General features: G+C 41.6%; 1 protein-coding gene across 3 annotated transcripts in view; it reads right to left on the reverse strand.

Moving 5' to 3' along the window:
- Positions 1–20,912, reverse strand: part of LOC127008977 (twist-related protein-like) — a 283,842-nt gene that overhangs the window by 99,070 nt on the left and 163,860 nt on the right. For all 3 annotated transcript variants that reach the window (XR_007761495.1, XM_050881531.1, XM_050881533.1), the window contains one exon: positions 16,059–16,078. The gene's annotated coding sequence lies outside the window, so the exon portion shown is untranslated. The remainder of the gene's footprint in view (positions 1–16,058; positions 16,079–20,912) is intronic.

Genomic DNA, 20,912 nt, shown 5'->3' on the forward strand with positions numbered 1-20,912 from the left:
CACGTCTCACAGGTTCTTCCTCACGCGAAATAGTGCCGGTGTGAAACTTCGACTTGGTAGCTTCTTCTTCGCCTTGGTTTCTGGAGGTTCGTTCGAGAAGGAAGAGGAGGTTGAGAGAGAGAGGAGCAGTTTCTGGAGGTTATTTTGAGGGTTGAGAGGTTGAAATAGAATAGAGAAGAGGAGGTTGCGAGAGAGAGAGAGAGAGAGAGAGAGAGAGAGAGAGAGAGAGAGAGAGAGAGAGAGAGAGAGAGAGAGAGAGAGAGAGAGAGAGAGAGAGAGAGAGAGAGGGGGGGACAGTTTATGGAGGTTCATTGGAAGGTTGAGATGTTGGAATAGGTTGAGAGAGGTTGAGATGTTGAGGTTGAGAGAAAGAGGGATAATTTCTGGAGATTAGTTCAAAGGTTGAGAGGTTGGAATAGAGTAGAAGAGAGGAGGTTGAGAGAGAGAGACATTTTCTGGAGGTTCGTTTGAGGGTTGAGAGGTTAGAATTGAGTAAAGAGGAAGAGGTTGAGAGAGACGGAGAGGGACAGAGCTGGTTAATTGATTCATCCGGGTCCTCATTATCCCACTTAGGCGTCTTGTGTAAGGGTGTGTCTTCCAATTCTCTCTCGGACTGGAGTGGAAAACAACACCGGAAAAGAATTGGCCATGGATAGAGTGGCGGATAGGAGATGAAACAGAAAACGAGGGAGCCGAAGACGTGGAAATATCAATAGAGTGATCGACAAAACTGGAAAATGGAATAGAGATGAAAAAAATACGACAGTGACGGCTTGACAGGGAAAACGGAAACTCCATAAAAGAAAAATGATGAGTAAATAAAGAAACGTCCACGAACAAGATACACCTATAAAGAAAAAAAGAAATGGAAAGAAAGAATGAAAGGAATACAAAAAAAAAAAGGAAACACGAATACAAAAAAACAAAAACACAATGTAAAGATGACTCGACTACAATAAGTACGGAAGAGATACAGAACAAGAGGAGAAAGAGAAAAAGAGAAACAGAAATAGGAAATGCATGACTGAGAGTGAAATCAAGACAAATATATACGAGAAAAGAAAATGTGAAATAAGCGGACAAAAAAGAGGAGAGCTACCAGACAGATGACAGAAAAGCATGAAAATAAAAATTAGACAGACGAAGGAAAAAAAAAAAAAAAAAAAAAAACATACTAGACCGCCACATAATTCTATACCGTCTCTCATTTTCCTCGGACTAAGAAGTTAAATGAGAAGCCAACAAGTTCCTGTAAAAACAAGTATACAATTTTATATATGTATTGAAATGCGCATGTATAATCTCTTCATTGAAATATATATACTCTTTTTCGCATATCTTCTCGTTATATTCCATGTCGCCGCAAAATAAAAAATAAAAACAATTATAATGACACTAAAAATAGACTTGTTCAGGTAAGGTCAGGTGGTGTCAGGTGAGGTCAAGGGAGCATATTACAGGTGAGACGGAAAGGTGGGGTCAAACAGGTGACATTTAGAAATTTTATATGTTGTTGACTTGCCTCCCAGGTTGTGTATGTGTGTATGTGTGTGCGTGCGTGCGTGTGCGTGTGTGTGTGTGTGTGTGTGTGTGTGTGTGTGTGTTTGTGAGTGTGTGTTTGTCTGTCTGTCTGTCTTTGTGTGTGTTGCTATGCCATCAAAGCTCATATTCTAATTACTGTGAGAAGGAGAAAAAAAAAAAGTGAGTGGCTGATTAATAATAAACAGACAGACACAGACAAACAGAATCTTAAACTTATTCTTTCTTCGTTATGTTTTTGTAATTTTTCCTCATGCATATTCAGGGTTAGCATTAAGGTCGATGTTGGCACAGTGACAAGGAACCAGACCGCTGCATCCTCGTCTGTGTCCCCTGCTGGTTTGGTTCGTGTCGTTGAAGTGACCTCATCCATTAGGCAGCGACTGTTCCCCCCACCTAGCTTACCTTTCTTCCCTTGTTCTCCTCCCTCTCATTATCCTTTACCGGGTCACTATTTGTCCCATTCTCTCGTGATATATTGCATGAATACATATTGACTCTGTAGTATAAATATTGTAGTTTGTTTTATTACCAGTGATATTTAAATCTTCCATTGTGTGACCCATTACTGTTACGTTTATCAATATTAAAATGTATTAATCTTTATAGCTTCACCTGCAGGATGGATATGGCGTTCAGCTAATATTTTACATCATGTTCCGCTTATTTCTCGTTTTTTTCCGCGTCCCTGTATTTTCTCCCTACCGTAAAGTCGTTTTGATTTATTGCCACGACGCATCTATTCCTGTCGCTTTTCCGAGGCGAGACTTGTGCGGGGGTTGTCCATCCTGGCTCACCCTACGCTGCATGAATTTCCCTTTCACCCATTGCACTAGTTCCTGCCTTGAGCCATTATCAATTTACTCTCACGATAGGACGTACATCTGTGTATCAATTTCTGGTGCTTTTGCTGCAAGACTTGAGTGCTGGATTTTGCAATGTTATATTTTGTGTTACGAATTTATTTTCTTTTAACCACGTTTATTTTCATCGTTTGTTAAAGGTCGCTTAGCAATCTCGACCCCCTTTTTGTTTTGTATTTCTGTTGGCTTTTGATTAATTTACGTCGTGTTGCGTCTATTTCCGCTTGGTATTGAGCACCCTTCTTTGCCAACTCTTTACTTTTGGCGGAAGAGGATCCATCTGAAATCTACCTCCATTGCAGGACGTTAGTCTGGATCCGTATAATTTCATGGTATTTGAAATCAAAGTATTTTTATTTTATGTTTATTTTCTTGTCTTCTCTCAATGGGGGTCGTACTTTCCAAAGTCTTCCATACAGAGTTCAAGTTCATGGGTTTTGTATTCGCCTAAAAAATATATTCTGCATTCACAATATTGTACGTTTTTTTTCTGTCTATTTCTTCGGAGTTGTAATTTGGATCTCAGCATACTACTCAATGCTTCGTATCCTCGCCGTATATTTTGACTCATTACAGTCTCCCCAAATTCGAAACTATCATATTCCTAAACCTCCTCAGTAGTTCCCTTGAAAAATATATATATCTGCTTTAATATCACTATCTTCCATATTGCCTGTCCTTCCATGATATAAGCAGATACTTCTGTTTTCAAATCACAATCTACTCGTATTCAGGATTAGACCCATTTATGTCACAGTTCATATGCAGATTCTTCAACGGCATAATGATCCTCCATTCAGAATCGGTTCGCTTTTATGTCACACTTCACAGCGAACACAGGCAGCAGCGCCGAGGGCATAATCAGCTGCCACTCTCTAAACATCGACTTATTGGCCATCGGCGCCACGCTTGCCGGGGCCCGCACGTGTTGCTGTATTTCCTCCTTTGTAAATTACTTTCAGATCTCATTAAAATTCGAGGACCTGCAGGTGACGTACTAGTTACTCCCTCCGCCTCTGCCTCTGCCTCCGCCTCTCTACTCCCTCCCTTCTCACGTTTCTGTTTCCATGTCTTGTTTCCCTTTTCCTCATCCCTGTATCTCCCTATCTCTTGTTTTTCTTCATTTCCCTTTTGTCTTTTTTTGTCTCCGCCTCCGCCTTTCTACTTCCCTCCTTGCTCACGTTTCTGTTTCCGTGTCTTGTTTCCCTTTTCCTCATCCCTGTTTCTCCCTATCTCTTGTTTTTCTTCATTTATCTTTTGTCGCTTTTGTTATTTCGATACATTCTACCTACTGCCTCGCATCTGTTTCTCTCAATCTCCAATTTTCTTCTATTATTGTTTCGTCGTATCTGTTTTGTCGATGCATTATGCCTTCCTCATCTTTTTCTTCCTATTTCCTCTTTCCCTTCATTTCCCTTTCATTGTTTCTATTCTGTCGATGCACTCTGCCTCAACCAACCTCTCAACATGTATACTCTTATCTATCTTCCTATTTTTCATATCTCTCATTATCTCACTTTTTCCTAATACTTCCTAAATCTGTTTTTCCCTAATCACTGCCATGTTTTTTTTCTTTCATTGTCTTTCTTTTCTATTTATCCATTTCCCTTGCATATGCCTAATATCTGATTTCCTACCCTCTTTGTTCCCTTAGTTGTCTGCCTGTCGATGGATCTCACTTACCGCTTCCCTCAGTTTTCTCATCCATCCTACCTTCCCCTCCCTTGCTGTTCTCTTGTCTTCGCCGTGTCTGCTTTACTATGCATTATGAAGTTCTTTATAAAATAGCTAACCCGCCAGAGGTCTAAAATTTAACACTAAGGTTCTCTTCATTAATGCAGTTAATTGTTAAGTGTTGTCGATCTTCTAAACTTTCGCTCTCTATACTTTCTTGTTGTTTCTTTTATTCTTTATTCACCCTCTTTCTCCTTCTCGTCCTCTTCATATTTATCTTTCTCCATCTTCATTTCCTTCTTCCCCTCCTCCTCTTCCTCTTCGTCCTTTATTTCTTCCTTTTTTTTCATATTACTCGCTTTATATTTCTCTTCCTTCCTTCCTTCTTCCTATTGCATTCTTCTCTCCTTCTCCTCCTCTTCCTTCCTTCCTTTCGCTTCAAATCCCCAACGAAGCAACACACTCAGAGGAAGAGATGTTTTACCTGCCAACGAGTGTGTGTGTGTGTGTGTGTGTGTGTGTGTGTGTGTGTGTGTGTGTGTGTGTGTGTGTGTGTGTGTGTGTGTGCGAGTGTGCGTGTGCGTGTGTGTGTCTGTAGTTGTCATATGTTTGTTATGTTATATATTTTTAAAAGGCTTATGGTTTTCCTAGTATGGTAGACAAAATAGATGTGCGAGGAAACTGATGCTTTGCGATATATTTTTGTGGAAGAAATGTTTTATTGGGATTTATTAAGGAAAAATCGACGTTTATTTGTATTAATTTGTTGAATGTAACTGGATGGGATGATGAAGTGTGTGTGTGTGTGTGTGTGTGTGTGTGTGTGTGTGTGTGTGTGTGTGTGTGTGTTAGTGCGTAAGTTAGATAAAGTGAAACGAGGAGGCGGGGAAGAATATATGGAGAACCGCCATACATATTAATTCAAAGTATTCACCCTCCTCCTCCTCCTCCTCTTCCTCTTCCTCCTCCTCCTCAACCGCTCTCTCCCTCCATCTCCTAGTCTCCTTTCTCCTCCTTACTATACAAGAGCGTGCCTCTCCATTCTCCTCCCTCCTTCCTGTTCCTCCCTCCCCCGCCCCTCCCCAGACTATCTCCACACACAGGAAGGATTCTGAGCTTACCTCTAATCCGGAGGGAGGGAGGGGGAGGGAGGGAAAGGGAGGGATGCTCTTTTTTGTAAACAACTCTATTGCAGCCGATCGAGGAACAAGCCCACCCGCGCTCACGCACACGCACACACACACACACACACATACACACACTAGCACTAACAGAAGGGAACCCAAATACAAACAATAATAAAACCGAATTGGATAGGTAAAGACTTGCCCTTCCTTCCCCTTCACACCCTCCTTCCTCCTCCTCCTCCCCCTCAGCACACCGCCGCGTCGTCCCTTCGTCAGGAGGACTCTCAAGGGACCCAGGGAGCCAACCACTGAGGGCCGTCCTCCCTTCGTGCCTCCTTTGAGCAATATAAAGTTTTTTTCGTTCGTCACATAAAACCATTATCGGGGTACTCAGTGACCTCGCGCGCCGCCTCCGTCAGAGATATGGCGACTTGCTTGGTGTCTTTCATCTCCAGAGTCGCAGTAGCTCATATGGGTACGAGTAAAAGTTGATGTCCTCCTAACCATTATCACTCTCGTTGGCCGACATCAAACGTTTACGACTTTAACAGATGTCCTCGTGAAAGCAGCAGCAACACTTTTTTCGTCAAGTATATATTTTTTGTACATTCATATATTATAGAGAAAATGAAAGTCCAAAAGGTAATCATCATAGCCTAGCAAAAGTAGAGCTGAGTCCTTAAAAAATGTTTAGTTTGTTTAATCGTAATGTATAGTTATTGCTATTTTTTTTTTGTCAGTATACAATTACTCGGTTTCCTGACAGCAGCATATAGTATACCCGACCTTTTACCCTTATCATTAAACTCTACATGCCCTTTACTCTCTCTCTCTCTCTCTCTCTCTCTCTCTCTCTCTCTCTCTCTCTCTCTCTCTCTCAACTATCACCTCTTTTCCTCCATTTCACTTCATCGTCGTTTGCTTTCCATGAATCGTAGCAAAGAATATACAAACGGATAAGACGTGAATGAAAAAATAAAAACGCATTCCACCTTTGCCAACATGATGAATAACGCATTTACTGTGTCTTATGTTACCTGTCAAAGTGATGGATATTACTGCTGGAGACTTCTGCTGCTACAGTATTTCATCTTCTGGCCAATACAATACTTCATCATTCTCCCTCCTTTTTGTTCTTCTGTCCAAACTTTTTTTTTTGTCTTCGTTGTTCTTGTTCTTCGTCTACTTTTTAGTTTTCTTCCTCTGTTTCTGGTCTTGCTTCTCCCCTTTATCATTTTTTTTTCTTCCTCGTCTTTTTTTTCTTCTTCTTCTTCTTCTTTTGTTTCTCCCCTCTATCATTCTTCTTTTTTTTCTTCCTCGTCTTTTCTTTTTTTTCTTCTTCTTCCTCTTCTTCTTTTGCTTCTTTTTCTGCTGTTTCTGTTTCTTCTTCCTCCTCCCCGACCTTCTACTCTATTATTTCGTATAACTTTCTTTCCCTCTTTTGTCCCCCTCCGAGACAGACGCTCGTGTCCAGGACAGTTGCCACAAATTTATCTGCCACACTGTCAACATGCTTCTTCCATCCATTAACCAAGCACAATGTTCGTCTCCCCCCTCTTACTTCTCCTTCCCCGTCCTCCTCTTCTTTCTACTATTCTCCTTCTCCCGCTCCTTTATTAACCTTCGGAACGTGTGATATAATGAAAAAGATCAAACTGCTAGACAAATAAATATATCGGACATTATATTTCATGTAGCTACGAAATCCACACGTTAAGATTAAACCAGTTTGCTGTGGGTTAACGCTTGGTTTTAACACTTAATAGTACTCTGCAGGGTATAACTTTTCAGCATTCTCTTTTCTTTTTCTATTGTCTCGGATTATCATTGCCTTAATTAGCTCATACGTGTACAAATCAGATCTTGTCACTTTATCTTCAGATCGACTTTTTTTTACAGCAAAGGAGACAGTTCAAGGGCAAAAAAAAAAAGGAAACAATAATGAAAAAAAAAAGCCCATTACTCACTGCATCTCACCGTCTTCACAAAACGTACAAACTAATAAGTGTGTTCTTCTTTTTCTGTATACCAAGCTGAATTTTCTCTTCTCATGATTTCGCATTACCTTTCATTCATATGTTCTGTCTATAGCAAAATGTCCTCTTAAAACTCGGCCTCAACTTCATATTGAGAGAATCACCCGAGACTCCAGGAATCGCTCGTTCACACACACACACACACACACAAAACGTCCCCCCCCACCCACCCACCCCCGCCTCCCACCAGCACACAAACATGCTACACACGCTCTTGGATGCCACTGTTTACACGCGTCGCCGCTCATCAGGCCAACGACCCTAATGTTATTATTGCGCCTAAAGCCGTAGGTAAGGACGTGTGACTCCCTGTGTTTAGTCAGCTCTCTAATTTTGCAAGGCCTTCTGTGACTGCTGTTGATGTAGATATTCTCAGCGTGCCCTGTAAGTTCTGTGTAATAGTAAGAACATGTGACTGAATTCCTGTGTTTGTGTCTGGTTCGGCGAGGCTTTCTGTGACGATTGTTGATGTTCTGTTGCTTTAGTTTCCGGGGAGTCTTGTTAAGTTGTTATAAGAGCATCTCGTCACCCTCATAAAATAATCGCCTAAGTCATTTTTCAGCGATTTCCAGGTTTTTGTCTACATCAATTTTTCAACATGTGACGCCCATTTTTGTACAGTTGCCTTCGTCATTCAGGGTTTGAGTGTTCTAGAATTGGCCTTTTCATTTCTGCCTAAATCTTAAGCCAGATGATATAATGACAGTTCTTTTCTGATGTTCTATCAAGTAGAAAATAATGACTTAGGCGGTTTGTTTACGAAGGTGACGATATGATTTAATTCCTGTGTTTAGTTCTCTCTTCCTGCAAGGCTTCTGTGAGTATTTTTGATGTTCTATTGTTCGTGTGCCCGCGGTGAGGCCTGTAAAGTTATGAGCGCGCGTGACTTCCTGTGTTACGCTCTCGAGTTTTCTGTGACTTTATATTGGTATGATTTTGCGAGTCGTGTAAGCGTCAGTGGTTCCTATCCCTGCGTGTGAGTCTTGTTATGCATTAAGGAGCTACTTATGGGCACTTTCCTAATGGTTTTTTTCCGGGTAATTGCTTATGTTTTCTTCTTATATTTATTTCTAGTTTTGGGGGGTAGTGCTTCTTCTTCCTTTCCTCTCCAAATACCTAATTCAAACAGTTGCCTTAGATCTTTACTCTCTTTGTAACGTTTTCCTTCGGTCTTCCCTCTCCATAAGTCTAAACAATGCCTTTATTTTTTTTTGTAATGCTTCTTCGGTCTTTTCTCTCCATAAGTCTAAACAATACCTTTACCTTTTTTTCTGTAATGCTTCTTCGGTCTTTCCTCTCCATAAATTCAAATGCTAGTCCTAGTTGTTGTTCATTCCTCTGACTCACATGGATCGTTTTATTCCCCCTTGTGTCTTAGAACGTATTATTATGCTGCTCATAAGATCTTAGGTGCTTGTTTTCTGATATATTGTCCTCATGATCTTCCGAGCTGCTTCCCTCAACATCCTTGGCTCCCGTCCCTACCAGCGATCAACGGCCTCAATGTCACGATGTCATGGTACTCAAAAGGTTCCAAATGAGACCTTAATAGCACACTTCGCCTCATCAGAAACTTATACTTGTGTTCTTAAAGGATCTCCCATAACCTTACACTTCATTACCATCCATCTACCTTATTTCATCCCTCTTTCCCTCCTCCTTCCGCTTCCTTCCTTCCTTTCTCCCTTCTCATCTTCCTCCTTTTCTTATCCATGACCAAACTCCACCTAATATATTTTCTTTCACGTCATGTCTTCCCCACTTATATTAATGGGCTTCCTCCCTTCCCCATTAACGACGAGCTCATTCTGACCTTCCATTGTGCTTCACGGGTCCGTTCTCTTTGTTGTTATTGTGCCTGGCTCCCCACAAGACATCGCTCTCCCTTTTCCTCAATGCCGCCTAGTTGCCCTCTCTTTTGTAACCGCTTTACACGCAGCACAAACCTAACCCTTTTCTTTGCTATTATTTCTGCTTCAACATCATCCTTCTTAATCTTTTTCCCTTCATTTGCGAGGCTTTTTTAGATGCTACACCCTCCCTTCTATTTGCAAGGTGCTTGAACCCGTTTCCTCGCTTTCCCTCCATTCTCTATCCTCCCTTCTACTTACCCTCTTCCTCTACCCCTTTAGTGTCATCCTTTCCTCTTAGCCCTATGTCAACCCTTTGTAGCCTCAGCCAATACCACTATGGGGAGGAGGAGGAGGGGAGGAGGAGGAGGAAGAATACGAGAAGGAGAAGGAGGACCAGATTGTGAGGGAATCTCTGCTATTTGTTCAGATGCAAATTCCCTTCATTTCATATTGTTTTATTCCATTATTCAAATATTCCATTAGCCCCCTCAAAAGCCAAGTGCGTTTCAGTGCCTCATGAGAAGAATAGGCCTCCTCCTCTTCTTCCTCCTCCTCCTCTTCTTCCTTCTTCTCCTCCTCCTCTGTATCTTCTGCCTCCGCCCACGCATCTTGCAAACTCAAGCCAATTTCACCTTCCCCTATACCTTCACCTCCTTTCCCAGAAGCCATTGTGTGTGTGTGTGTGTGTGTGTGTGTCTGTGTGTGTGTGTGTGTGTGTGTGTGTGTGTGTGTGTGTGCGCGCGCTCGCGGTCACGGCCAACAGATCTGCCGCCCACGTAGCCATTGCACGCCCCCCCTTCTCTCTCTCTCCCTCTCCTTCTCCTTCTCTCTCTCTCTCTCTCTCTCTCTCTCTCTCTCTCTCTCTCTCTCACCCTACCTTTCTTCTTCCTTTACACTCCTCCACCTCCTCCTCCTCCCCCTCCTCCTCCACCTGTCTTTTCCACCCGTGACGCCCTTCCCACCTGCCTCCTCCACTTGCCTTTACCACCCGTACCACACCGACCTTTCCCCTTCCTGCTCCACCCTGCAACCGATTTCCTCTACCATCCCTTCCACTATTTCGTCCTCTCTATCATTTCCTCGTCTCTACACTTAACTCGTTTTTGTTTCTCTATCCCATTCTAACCTCATCCTCTATTTCCTTCCTCTTGCTTGTTTATTCTACGGTAATCCCTTCGTCTTTTGTTTCGTCTCCCAGTATCCGTTTTCTTCCCTTTTTCTCGCCCTTTATTAGTTTCCTTTCCCTTCCCTTTGTCTCTCATCTGTCTCATCTCTCTGTTTCCATTTTTTCCTCATTTTACGCCGTTTATCCTTTCTTTTTCCTACACTGCGTCTTTGTCTTCTGTTCCATCTCCCTGTTTCCGTTTTTTCCCTTTTCCCTCCCTTTTTCCTCCCTTCTCCTATTCTGTTCCATCTCCCTGTTTCCGTATTTTTTCCTTTTTCCTAATTTTTTTCTCCCTTTTCCTATGCTGCATCTTTGTCTTCTGCTTCATCTCCCTGTTTCTGTTATTTTCCTTTTTTCCTTCCTTTTATCCTTCCCTTTTCCCATCCTGCGTCTTTGTCTTCTGCTTCATCTCCCTGTTTCCATTTTTCCCCCTTTTCCGTCCTTTCTCCCTTTCTTTTCCATCCATACTTGTCTGTCTCATCCCCCTCATCTCTGTTTTACCTCCGTTTCCATTTTTCTCTCTTCCTGCCCTTTATCCAGCCCCTTCCCTACCCTGCATCCCCTCTCTCCACACACACACACACACACACACACACACACACACACACACAACGGGAGGGACGGCCGCTCATTCCCTTCTAAGCAGCTTCGCAAACAGGCATATCACACAGGATCCGCAGAGACCGTACGTTTTTTTTTCCCTATTTTACTCCCACTCTGTATGCCGGACGGATGCAGCGGCGACTAAGAGGGCTCTGGTTGGTTCCTTTCGTGGACAGAATGAAGATATTTGTTGTGTCTGTAGCTTTGTATGTATGAGATCGGTATGTTTGTTTTGGCTCTCTGTCTGGCTTTCGTTCAACCCCTGTGTCTCCTTTTTATCGATCATTTCTAGTTTTTTTTGTCTATGTGGGATTGTTTCTGGTTATCTGTGTCTCGGTCTGTCTGTCGGTCGGTCGGTCGGTCGGTCGGTCTCTCTCTCTCTCTCTCTCTCTCTCTCTCTCTCTCTCTCTCTCTCTCTCTCTCTCTCTCTCTCTCTCTCTCTCTCTCTCTCTCTCCAATTATTAAGTGATTATTGCCTTCCTTGTTGCATCTAATTGGAAACGGTATTGCGTGTCAAACGTATGCTTCACACGTTTCCGTATATATACACCTGGACATGTAGACAAAGCGGAAATAAGGAATACTCTGGAAACAATAATAAGATAGGTAGGCAACAGACAGACAGAGAAAAAGAGAGACAGACAGACAGACAAACAAAAACAAGGAAAAGAGAAAAAAATATATACCCAAACACACACACACACACACACACACACACACACACACACACACACACACACACAAAAGGTCCTTATCCTCACCCTAACCTTTTCCTCACCCTTCTGTCAAGTGCTCCATAATAGTACAATGTAGAGGAGTGAAAAAGAGAGCCAGAGGGAACATTTCTTCTCATAAGGGAGGGATAAAGGTAACGAGAGAGAGAGAGAGAGAGAGAGAGAGAGAGAGAGAGAGAGAGAGAGAGAGAGAGAGAGAGAGAGAGAGAGAGAGAGAGAGAGAGAGAGAGAGAGAGAGAGAGAGAGAGAGAGAGAGAGAGAGAGAGAGAGAGAGAGAGAGAGAGAGAGAGAGAGAGAGAGAGAGAGAGAGAGAGAGAGAGAGAGAGAGAGAGAGAGAGAGAGAGAGCGCGTAAGGAGTCCTGAACAAAAGGTGCCATTGAAGATTATTTCGTTCCTCATTTATTTTTTTACAGAGTGCATGAAGACACGAGGCGAGTGATGTGAGGGAAGAATGAAGATAAAGAACAAGGTAAGAGGTGAAAAAGGAAGAGAAGAATGAGGCCACAAGGAGGGAGGAGAAGAAACAAGGGAAGTGGGACACGAGAGAGAAAAATGTGAGAGTACACAAAATATATTTATCTTGTACGGACGGAGGAGGAGTACCAAACACATAAGAGCAATTCACAGAAGCTAGAGAGAATTAAGAAGAGGAGCAAGTAAGCAAAGGAACATACATGAAAAGTAACAATAAAATTTGTCAGCATGAAAGTGAGGAATATGCTTTTTGTTGCTGATAACGGAAACTGGAAACTTATCATTAACAATATCAATCAAATAACACATATTTCACTCTTGATTAAGTAGAATTCTATATATAGTGAACTCCTGATTAACTAGAAGGCTTTTTTTGCTATACTTCCATATATTAAAGTGGAATGGTTTAATAAATCAAGCTCCACTAAAGCAAGATTGAGTGGGCCACATCGACATGATCATGACTCAATTCACTGGCCTCTGATTGACACAAGTAAACCACACGCAAATACATGTTTATATGAAGCCCTATTTATGGCTCACCCATACTCACGTGGGCTTGGTGTTTACTGTGTAAGCAGAGTGGAATCGCATTTGATCTTGTTGAATATATTACTTAAAGGTGATGATAATGATAGTTCAATATGGTAAAAATTTCGATTTAGTGGAAGCAGAAATTCATAAATGTTCAATAAATCGAGTTTGCAGTGAACAGGCCAGAACACCGTACACTGCCTACAGACACACAATAACCGCAGCGTCCCGTTAAAGTCAATAGTCTCCATACAAGATCGCCACAGTTAGCGTCACCACCCAGGCAGCTGCACAACATCAACACGCCGTCAAAGATTTACCGCAACAGAAATATCCCCTCTTTGCCCGACACACCACACCATGATCACCACAACACCCACGCGGCACGGCGACCAACACCACTACATTTGTACTTTTTCGTAAATATTTTTGTGATATTTTTTCTCTCCGTTCGGTTATATGCCTCGCCCCGACCTAATGATACTCTCCTTTGTTATGATCGAATGATAAACCATTATGTCCTGTTGTGACTAAATAGACAGTTACAACGTGTCATTGTTTATTATCATTGTTATTATTATTATTATTATTATTATTATTATTATTATTATTATTATTATTATTATTATTATTATTGTTATTATTATTATCAATATCATTATTATTATTATTAATATCATTATTATTATTATTATTATCATCGTTAATGTCCGTTTTATGTGCATTTATCCAATTTAATCTGTCGCTGACATATTTTCCACTCTACTTAATATAATCAGACACACACACACACACACACACACACACACACAAACACACACGCACATGCACACGCACATACGCACACGCACACGCACACACACACACTAACCACACACACACACTTTACCCCCCTCTACCCTCATTTCCCTCTCCCACTCCCACATACAGGAGCAATAGGTCTGCCCTCTGTGTTCCTGGCTGGCTGCTTCGCGTACAGACAAATATACTGCCAACGCCAACCTTTACAACACTAAACTCAATCACCCAAGGCTAACAAGGGAACCAGACGCGTGGGGGGAGGAAGGGGCGCGCTGGAGGTACGAGGGAGGGAGGGGAGGGGGAACGGAGAGAGTATGGGAAAGGAGAAGGGAACGTGCAGGGGCAACTCTCATATATTCCGGCAAAAGGGGCGTGATCTATATTGACAGGGGGATGTCCAGCCCACTCTCATCCTTGGCCTATCTATGCCTCTCTCTCTCTCTCTCAGCTTCCCGCGACATGTCGTAAGAGTTGATGTCCGTGATGGTAGATGAGTAATAGATAAAGACACCTGTCGCACGAGATTGTGGTGGTGGTTGTCGAAGTAGTGTGGCTGTTGTTGTTGTTGTTGTTGTTGTTGTTGTTGTTGTTGTTGTTGTTGTTGTCGTTGCTGTTTATGTTGCTGTTGTTGTTGTTGCTGTTGTTGTTGTTAACAGGGTTGTTGTTATCGTTGTTGTTTTCGTGGTTGTGCTCGTGTTTCTATAGGCGATGACGGTGGAAACTTTTTGCTGCATTGGATAAGAGAGAATATTTGATTGAAGAAGTAATTGAGTGTATTTGCAAAATTATTTTTTTGTGTGCGTGTGCGCGTGCGCGCAGCAATAGCAGAAGTAATAGTAGCAGGAGGAGGAGGAGGAAGACGAAGAAGAAAATTTTCAATAGCTTTCTGAAGCCTGCGTAACAAATTATTTCTTATACACAAAAAGATAACATTTATTTCAATGAAAATAAGTCTCGAAAGACCTCCAGCAGCATTTAGCAGAAGTGGACTGACTAAAATCATTTTCAGTCATTTCCACCACATTGCAACCATGTCCCAATACCTTTGAGAGAAAAAATCTGTATGGGTTAAACGTAAGGTAGGTAGTGATGCAAAAAAAGTCTACGGACCTGGCCAGCCATGTTTTTATTACCCAACCCTGGAGAACGAGACCACACCTGGGAGCGATCACATGCCATGGCTTACTGCCGAAACTACGGTTTATTATACATCACGCATAGTAAAAGTGATGGCCATACGTTATTTTGGATGCGTAATAAACACTGTACCCAGCCCTCGTATAAACTACCGCACAACTGCTTTTACTTCTATATACTACATTGTTCTTGTAACGTCTCCTTATACCGTGGAATGGTTTATTTCAGAAATAATTTAGTAACCCTTTCAAAGAGCAAAATGAAAAAAGGAGTATAAACATACCAGGTATGTTCTTTTTACAAACATATGTAAATTCTATGTACCGTATACAACCGTTGCAGAGTCTAACGGTGTTTGTCAAACCTGTCAATCTCGTATAAGATGTGGGATAAAGCAAAGAATATTCTAACATGTAGCACGAGAGCAATTGAGATTGACAAAAAAACTCCTTAAAGGCAAGGAAAAAATCCAGCAAATCAAATGACAGACAAATACTGCCAGGTCGCCAGAGGAATACTATTAAATCTACGACTACTACTTTAAATTACATTACAACATTTCGGTGGCAAGAACTGATAACTCCAAAATCCTACGATAAAGTCCTCCTCCTATATTCATGAATTCCCGCAAGGCTTCTATTCCTTTTCCCACCACGCACGGCCTAACCAGACCCTTCCTTGACCTGCCCTGCCATGCCTACAGCCTCGCCCTGCCCCTTGCCCTGCCTCCCTGCCCCGCCCCGCCTGTCAGAGCCTCGCTCTACATTTTAATATACAAATGGTTCCCGCCGTGCCTCCTCTACGTGCATTATTTTCCTCGCTGCCGAAAGGACGCGCCTCGGCGAAAACACATTTTCCAATATACTGATCAAAGTGAGGGACGGGGCGGCCTGAGAGGGGGGGAGGGGGGTGGGGGGTAGCCGCCTCACCCTTTGTCTCAGTATATATTTATATGTATACTCTCTCTCTCTCTCTCTCTCTCTCTCTCTCTCTCTCTCTCACGCACTCACATACATACATACACACACACACACACACACACACACACACACACACGCACAAGGCAGGTTCCTGAGAATAACACTGTTTTAGAGGAACGCCTTTGGCTCGTACTCGGGGCGTGTAAATAGTTCAAATTACGTATAATCATTGAATTCTGCTTTCTTAAAATATTCATCTTCAATCACAGATCTGCTTAGCGTCAAGAAAACAAATATGAAGTACGCATACATCATATTAACAGTATTCCTTTCCTGAGGCTAATATGAAGTTGAAAAGAGAATGTTATATTACAGAGATTGAGAGATTTGTACGTATACTTATAGTAGATCTTCGTATGACAAAAGTATGGGTTTAGAATGACTAGAAAGAACACCAAAAATTCAATCAAAAATACCAAGTGAACGTGAAATGAATAATAATGAGAGAACACTAAAAATTCAAGTAAGTGTTATGTAGAATATAAGAAATTTTCGTAAAGTAAAACTAAATACAAATCAAACTGTGTAGAGTACTTACGAAACGCGCTAGTCCTTTACCTGAAAAGAAACAAAGGAATGCAAATCAGTGAGGAATTCTGGGAAACCTCTGTGAATGGTATCGTGTGTGTGTGTGTGTGTGTGTGTGTGTGTGTGTGTGTGTGTGTGTGTGTGTGTGTGTGTGTGTGTGTGTGTGTGTGTGTGTGTGTGTGTGTGTGTGTGTGTGTGTGTGTGTGTGTGTGTGTGTGTGTGTGTATTTCTATGTATATATATATATATATATATATATATATATATATATATATATATATATATATATATATATATATATATATATATATATAGGTTCGTCTCTCTCTCTCGGTAAACAACTTCTTATAGTTTTAAGGCTGGGTTAGCATAAAAGGCACTCTGTATTCCACACAAAATGTCTTTATTTACGATGAGAAACAGGAGATGAATACAAGACTGAGGGAGGAAGGGTGGGAGGGAGGGATAAGGAGGAGAGGAGGGTGGGACAGAATGGAGAGAAGGAGAATAGGATGAAAGTATGGATAGAGTGAGGGAAAAGCAAAGAGGGTGCGGAGAGAGGGAGCCAGGCAGAGAGGAGATGAGGTGAGGGAAGTGCCAGAAAGAGAGATTTAAGGAGAGGGAAAAGAGGGAAACTAGAGAAAGAATGAAAAATAGAGATATCTAAGAAGAGGAAATGGGCGGAGAGCCAGAAAGAGCCATATAGAGAGGGTAATGAAGGGAAAAAGAAAAGGAAGGAAGAGAGTTAAAGTAAGCTAAATACATGATTGATATCTCCATTAGAGAAACCCTTAATATCCAAACAAAAGAACAGTAAATATAAAATTAAGATATAATGCATAAAAGCCCAATATAACAAATTATGAAGGAAGAAATGTTGTTAATGGAAAATAAAACTCACAGTGGCAAACTTAATATAAATTATTCACCAATAGTTAGTAGTTTTTTTCTAATAAGAACAATGCACATGTATGCATGATGTTTTTTAATACATATGATTAATGCTCTGCTAATATTTACAAGTCTGATATGCACACGAGAAGCAGATCATTGTTTATTTCATCGTTCAGTAAAAAAAAGAAACAAAAAATGGGGCTATTCACCAATCCAGTTCCAGCGATTATTCATACACGGAAGAAATTCCGAGATGGGAGACAATTGGCGAGTCCAGTATAGCTTTAAAAGGCTTCCCCCTCCACGACGAAAAAAAGAGAGAAATCCAAGCGGAAAAATCGTTTCTCTGGTAAAGAAAAATCAAACAACAATACATCACACGTACAAAAAAATGTTTCAAGCTAAAAATAACGGTATCCGCCACTATAAAAAAAAGATTAAAAAAATTACTTCTGAAACACGCTAAAAAAGAAATAACTAACCAATACACACACTCACATTGGAAAAAAAATGTAATGGGGAAAAAAATCATCAGTGAAATACTCGGAGCCCTTATATATTACAAGTGGTCCTACACCGACTTTAAAATATGTATGTCAGTATGCATCGCTTTCCTCCGCTCTCTAACTTTTCGATTATTCTGTTTCCGGTTTATTTGCTTTCTTTAGGGAACGGAAACAGAGTCCAGAATTGCGACTGCTATTTCACGCACTAAAGGGCAGGCAGGTAACGGATGCGGCGGGAGGAGGAGGAGGAGGAGGAGGAGGAGGAGGAGGAGGAGGAGGAGCAAGAGGAGAGGAACACTAGAAGCAGAAACAGGCGAAGAAAGAAGAGGCAGAGGGAGAGGAAACTAAAGCAGCCGGTGTGGGATGAAAGGCAAACTATGGAAAAAATGTAGTAGAAAAAAATAGAAAATTAAGAGAGACGAAGAGAAGAGAGAGGAAGAAACAAAGAGAGAGAGAGAGAGAGAAGAGAGAGAGAGAGAGAGAGAGAGAGAGAGAGAGAGAGAGAGAGAGAGAGAGAGAGAGAGAGAGAGAGAGAGAGAGAGAGAGAGAGAGAGAGAGAGAGAGAGAGAGAGAGAGAGAGAGAGAGAGAGAGAGAGAGAGAGAGAGAGAGAGAGAGAGAGAGAGAGAGAGAGAGAGAGAGAGAGAGAGAGAGAGAGAGAGAGAGAGAGAGAGAGAGAGAGAGAGAGAGAGAGAGAGAGAGAGAGAGAGAGAGAGAGAGAGAGAGAGAGAGAGAGAGAGAGAGAGAGGCAATCAGTTTTCCTCCTTCGGACCAGATAAGGATTTCAAATTGTAGACTCGAAAACTTTTATCTCTATTGAAGTAAAACATCCGCAATACTACCTACTAATCCTCCTGCTCCCGTTTTCTTTACTTTTTTTGCTTATTCGTTTTCATTTGGGTTCAGTTTTTTTTTATTACCGGAATGTTTTTTGTCGTCTAGATGAGTTTGTAAGGACTTTTGTTGCATGTTTAATCCTTTATTTTTGTTTACGGTGACTTTTTCTTCATGTTTTGCAATGTTATCCTTTTACTTTTGTTTGTATTGGTGGAACATCATTTCCCTTTGCTCCTCTTCCTCCTCCTTTTCCTTTTCCTTCTACTCATCCATGTTCCTCACTTATTCCTCATCCTTCTTTTTCTCTCCTCCTCATCATTATCCTCATCCATTTTCTCATCCATTTTAATGCCGGTTACTATCACTGTTAGCAGAGTAAAATATTTGTAAGAAGTAAAATAATTTGCATAATATAACATTACGAGCGAAAATGAATATCTACTTAAAAATCAACTAGGCTACCGCTTTTTTTTCTTTTCCTTCAATTTCAAACCGGGAAAAAAGGGCACAAAATATCCCTCGAATATTTTTCTCTAATCAAACACGGAACAAGGGAAAAGAAGGAAGAAAAGAAAGATAAAAAAGTGTCGAAAAGTTCTCTTGTTTCCTCATACCCGGTGAAGAAAAAAGGGAGGCTGCCAAAAATCGTTAATGACAGCAAAAAGAGGCGATAATGATATGTTTTTGTGTGTTCAGACAAATTTGACTGGAGCTGATATATGTGCGTGTGCGTGTGCGTGTGCGTGTGTGTGCGTGTGTGTGTGTGTGTGTGTAGGAGCGTGGGCTGCGGGGTGTTTGTGTACATACCCTCAAAAAAATATTAGACTCCCCTTTACTTTTACTCTCCTTGTCCTTTTTCTGCCTCCTCGCCGTGCAGTCGTCCGCATTCTCCTGTTTCCTTTCTGACTTTCTCTCTCTCTCTCTCTCTTTAATACATTCCCTTATATATATTTTTTCCTAACCATTTTCTCTTCCTACCTTCCTTCCTTACCTTTCCTTGCAAAAGAGTAGAGAGAGAGAGAGAGAGAGAGAGAGAGAGAGAGAGAGAGAGAGAGAGAGAGAGAGAGAGAGAGAGAGAGAGAGAGAGAGAGAGAGAGAGAGAGAGAGAGAGAGAGAGAGAGAGAGAGAGAGAGAGAGAGAGAGAGAGAGAGAGAGAGAGAGAGAGAGAGAGAGAGAGAGAGAGTGGGCGGGTGGTGAATGCAGCTTTGAATTTAGCATATTGATCTCTCTCTCTCTCTCTCTCTCTCTTAATATTCGAAATGGCACCTGGCTTTGCTTGGGACAATACTCGTGCAGGTATCGAAGGTGTGTTAGAGGAGCAATAGAGGCAGGTAGTGAGAGGCGGAGAGGCGGAGGGAAGGAGGGAAGGGGGAGGGAGAAAGATGTGAAAAGAGGAAGGGAGAGGTGGTGGAAGGGAAGGAGACAAAGTAAAGAGATGGATGAAGGGAGGGAGAAGTAAAAGAGAAAGGGATGAAGCCGAACAAGAGAAGATGAAGGAGCAGGAGAGTGAGATGTTAGGAATGCAGAGGAAGAGAGAGGAAGGGAAAGAATGTAGGGAATGAGGGAATAATAGGAGAGAAAAGAGGGAGGAAAGAACGACTATAGTGAAGGATGGAGAAAAGAGGAGGATGTATGTAGAGGGAGAGGAGAAGGGAAGGAAAGATCAACGGTGAAAGAGGAGAGAGAGGGGAAATTGAACATGATGAGAAAGAAATAGAAAAAGTGGGAAAAAACAAGAGAGGGATGAATAATAACGAGGTATGAAGGATTAGAGAATAAGAGGAGATTAGGTAGAGAGTAAGGGGATAAAAGAAGAGTAGAGAAAAGGCCAGACTTAAAAAAAAAAATTGAAGCTTAAAAGATGTGGGGAGGAATAAGTAATTGTCTGAGGGAATGAAGGGAGGCGGCAATGGTGGGCGGGTAAAACTATTTCATTTAAAAGATAGAAGTTTAAGGAGTTAGAAATAGTAAGGAGAAGAGACAAAGTGGAGAAAATGTGAATGTATATAACGCGGAAATAAAAAAATAAGCAGCGTTGGAATTAAGAGCAAGAAATAAAAGAGGAAGCAAAATGATCAGGCAAAAGAAAATAATACCAAGAAGAACGCATAGATAAGAAAAAAGCTGTAGAGAATCGGATAATAAATAAAAAATAATAGACCGTTATACGTACTCTGACAAGACGAACGTTTAATCACAGCGTAAAATCAATACTTTGGTAGATACAAAAAAGTACTAGAGTCTGAAGGAAATAAATTGATCAAAGACAGACAGTTAAAGGATGAACAGAGAGAGAGAGAGAGAGAGAGAGAGAGAGAGGAGAGAGAGAGAGAGAGAGAGAGAGAGAGAGAGAGAGAGAGAGAGAGAGAGAGAGAGAGAGAGAGAGAGAGAGAGAGAGAGAGAGAGAGAGAGAGAGAGAGAGAGAGAGAGAGAGAGAGAGAGAGAGAAGAGGACAGAGAGAGAGAGGAGAGAGAGAAATAATCACCTTTGTTGTTTGTGAATGGAGTCGTGATGAGTGTCCCTTTGTGGCAGAGAGAGAGAGAGAGAGAGAGAGAGAGAGAGAGAGAGAGAGAGAGAGAGAGAGAGAGAGAGAGAGAGAGAGAGAGAGAGAGAGAGAGAGAGAGAGAGA

This window comes from Eriocheir sinensis, chromosome 39 (assembly GCF_024679095.1).
Source record: "Eriocheir sinensis breed Jianghai 21 chromosome 39, ASM2467909v1, whole genome shotgun sequence".
Lineage (NCBI taxonomy): Eukaryota > Metazoa > Arthropoda > Malacostraca > Decapoda > Varunidae > Eriocheir > Eriocheir sinensis.